Raw genomic sequence first — 3,896 nt, 5'->3', positions numbered from 1 at the left:
TGAAACAAAACGGGTCAAATTCACCCAAATCTAGTTCTTAGTAGGGTTACAATCTCCATCAGGAAATAAAGATGATTTATTGATATTAGTACTTACCTATGGACAATGCCCATCTTGTGTAATGCCTCCAGGCCAAGCACTATACATGCGGTGTAAAACCTGAATAGAGAAAAAATACAAATCAGTATGTAATTTTTTCTTCATATAGAAACTATGTGTGAGAAACTAGGTGAACAAATTGGCCTGTATCATAGCCATAGCTTTGGTTGTGATACATTCCATTTTAATGATATATGCTGTGGTAATGCTACCCTGAAACCCTTAAAACCTCCCCCCATTTCCATTCTACTTACATGACATCTGGTTCTTGCAATTCTACATGTGTGAGGAAATTACACATGTCACCTCCAGGTAGATATTCCATCGCAAAATACAAGTGGGAGTCCGTTTGGAAGGTTCCGTGTAATGACACCAGGAACGGGCTTTCAGCTTTACTTATTCTCTGAAGGATTTCCTTCTCTCTGAAGACACTGTGGGGTAAATCATCACATTATCACCATGTGAGACCCATACAAGCTAACAGTACACTTATCCTTATGAATAGATACAGGGCAATGCAACAGAAAATAACCAAATGCAAATCATTTAAAAGAATGTGAACTAAAACTAAAAATATGATGTCACAGAGATGGGCAAAAATAAAATTTCCGTACTGACCTGTTCACATTTCCCCTTTCTAAAATGTTATCTTTCTTCAAGACCTTGATGGCACATAGTTCTTTGGTGTTCTTGTGCTTGGCCAAAACCACCTGGAGGAAGAGAACAAGTTGAATTACTCTGGATACATTAGTCGTAACTTAAACCTAATTATAGACTCTTACCGTTCCAAATCCACCTTCTTCCAACACTTGTCCCAGGTTAAAATCTTCAAGTGTGATGGGGCATCTGGGCTCAACAGGGCTGAAAAATAATAGAATGAAAAGGTAAGTTACGTTTTGTTCATGTTCATATAGTCCTGACTTTTCTGTGGCATACAATTAACAGAGGGTATTGGCCAGTTATAAATAATATCCTCTAATGAAAAGGGAAATGAGGAGAATAGCCTTTACATAAGGTATAAAAGAGGCAATACTAATATTTTTCTATAAATAAGCAACTGAGCCAAAACGAGAGAATATAACACAAATCAGATACCTGTTAGATGGTTCTTCTATACCCTGTATTGACATCACTGGTGGTTCATATTCATTTGCTTTTACGCAAATGCTCACCAGTGGCTCCGAATTATTCATTATATCAGGGACCTCCACCTTGGCATGCTGAAGAAATAAAACACATTAAGAAATCAACATTAAGCATGATGTTATCTCAGTCTTCCTGTGGAGCTCTATACAGAAGAGAAAGCAATATATATATATATATATATATATATATATATATATATATATATATATATATATATATATATATATATATATATGAATAAGGTGTTAATGTTGGGATGAAGAAAGAATATAAATAGAAGAACCTTAAGCAAAAAGTAGAAAAATAAGTGTGTGTGTATATATATTTGTATTTTATCTGTATATATGAGAGCAGCTCCTTATACAGAAAGACATACCATTTAAAGATAAATGAATGAAACGTTTAAAAGGCTTTAAGGCCTACCTGACAATTCTGGGCGTTTACTTGCTCCTCACAGATGTTGGGTATTTCAGGCTGGCAGGTGTTAGTGCCTAATTCCTCTGCTATCTCCTATTTAGGACAAAGAAAAGTATTTTAAGATTAACTCAACCCTTGATTTTAAAGAAGAACTGCAACACTCAAACTTCTATATTCGTGTCCATAAGTAAGGGAAGAAAGTGGAGTTGTGGTGCAGGGTGAATAATTGTTATGTTTTTTAAAAACCATAATTTCTCTGATTGAAGGATTATGTACAGTAAAACCTGTCTGGATCTTTCATTCACTGGTTATTTTCTGCTTACCTGGCAGTGGCTGCTATCAGCTCTCTGCTCCTGCTCCATATGTTTTTCCTCCTGCTTAAGACAGAAAAATAAAAAAGTCAAAAACCAATATTTTTTATTGCTCGAAGTGTATATTGCACTGTAACACAATGCATGAAAAACAAAGTATGTTTGGATTCATTTCTGCAATGAAATATTGTATTACCGCACACCTCCTTCCACTATTCTGCGTGGTGGTGCTGGTTCTCCGTTGACCAAGCCCGGTCTCCTTACTGCTGTGCAATTTCAAAAAACGGTCCGCACACACCAATGTTGCAGTCGGGGATTGTGCCCCTTTTATTAATGCCACCAACAATCAACGTTTCGGGGGGAACACAGCCAGATCCTGAAGAAGGGAGGCTGTGTTCCCCCCGAAACGTTGATTGTTGGTGGCATTAATAAAAGGGGCACAATCCCCGACTGCAACATTGGTGTGTGCGGACCGTTTTTTGAAATTGGATTCATTTCTGTCCATTTCTCCTTACCCGAGGGAGGTTTTCTTCTGATTTGGCTTACAGTCTAAGTGAGATAATGTCAATGCATTGTGTATTTAATGCATTCCCGGTGTTTTGAATGTGGGATTTTTATCCTACAAGTCTAGCTTGGTGTGAAAATATTGTTTTCCCCTGATTCATAAGTTCAATGCAAGTATTTATAGGCATTCCAGGAGATATCATTGATAAATTAATATAAATGTTCATACCTCATTAAAGGCTTCGAGGTTCTCATAGTTGTTTGGAACATTCACTTGCTCATTTTCAGTGCGTTCAGGCTCGCAGGTGTTATCAGCAGATTCTTGCACTGTTTCCTGTTTAGAGGAGAGAAAATTTGTGGATATATGAACTGAACCCACTTGAGTAAAAAAGAACTGCAACATCCAAACTCCTCTGCTTGAGATCATAAGCAAATTGCACTTGCAGGCAATTCTGAACGGGAGGTGGGACAGGCTCACCAGTGCCAAAGTTGGTGGTGCCTAACAAATTTGCTCGCTAAACAGCATATTAAATGGTAAATTCTTCTGTTTCCATTAATATTAACCATTTTGCCCAATCAACTATGCCGAAATCAGCCCCATGGCTTTATACCACTTCTTTTCTGCTTTCTTGCAGAGTATCACTTTTTAATAGCAATGAAATAAGAGACCAGGGTCGGACTAGGGGGCTCAGGGCCCACTGGGACTAATGTCCAGGGCCCCCTCTAATCCCACACCACCCTACTATGATGAGCCGAGCGCACCTGTGAAAAAAATTTGCCGATCGAGAGAGGGGATGGGTTGGGAGAGGGGACTGGCCCGGCGAGGGCCCATTAAGGGCCGACAGGCCAGTCCGACACTGTAAGAGACTGTTAGGTCAGTGCTCTCCACTAGGAATATTGTGATGTTCTAATGGGGAGCACTGAGCTAACAGCTCTCATGTCAAAATGTGGTTACAAACTTTTGGAGCTGGGCCCACTAGAAAAGGCTTGGAATTCGGCTGGGGAGGGGGGCAGACCCAGAAATCTAATCAGAAAAAGGAACTTTGGTAATGATACTAATAACATTTTGTGAGCACAACATTTAAAGGAAGTTAACATATAGGGGCAGATTTACTAAGGTTTGAGTGAATTTTCGAAGTACAAAAAGTTCGAATTTCAAAGTAATTTTTTGGATACTTCAACCATCGAATAGGCTACTATGACTTCCAATTTACTTCGATTTGAAGTAAAAAACGTTCAAATATTCGACCATTCGATAATCGAAGTACTGTTTCTTTAAAAAAACTTCGACTTCAATACTTCGCCAAATTAAATCTGCCGAATTGGCTATGTTAGCCTATGGGGACCTTCTACAAACTTTTTTAAAGTCTTTACACATCAAATAAAAATCCCTTGATTGTATGCTAAAATCGTTCGAAT

Source organism: Xenopus laevis, chromosome 4L, assembly GCF_017654675.1.
Source record: "Xenopus laevis strain J_2021 chromosome 4L, Xenopus_laevis_v10.1, whole genome shotgun sequence".
NCBI classification, from domain to species: Eukaryota; Metazoa; Chordata; class Amphibia; order Anura; family Pipidae; genus Xenopus; species Xenopus laevis.
This window is presented reverse-complemented; position numbering follows the sequence as displayed.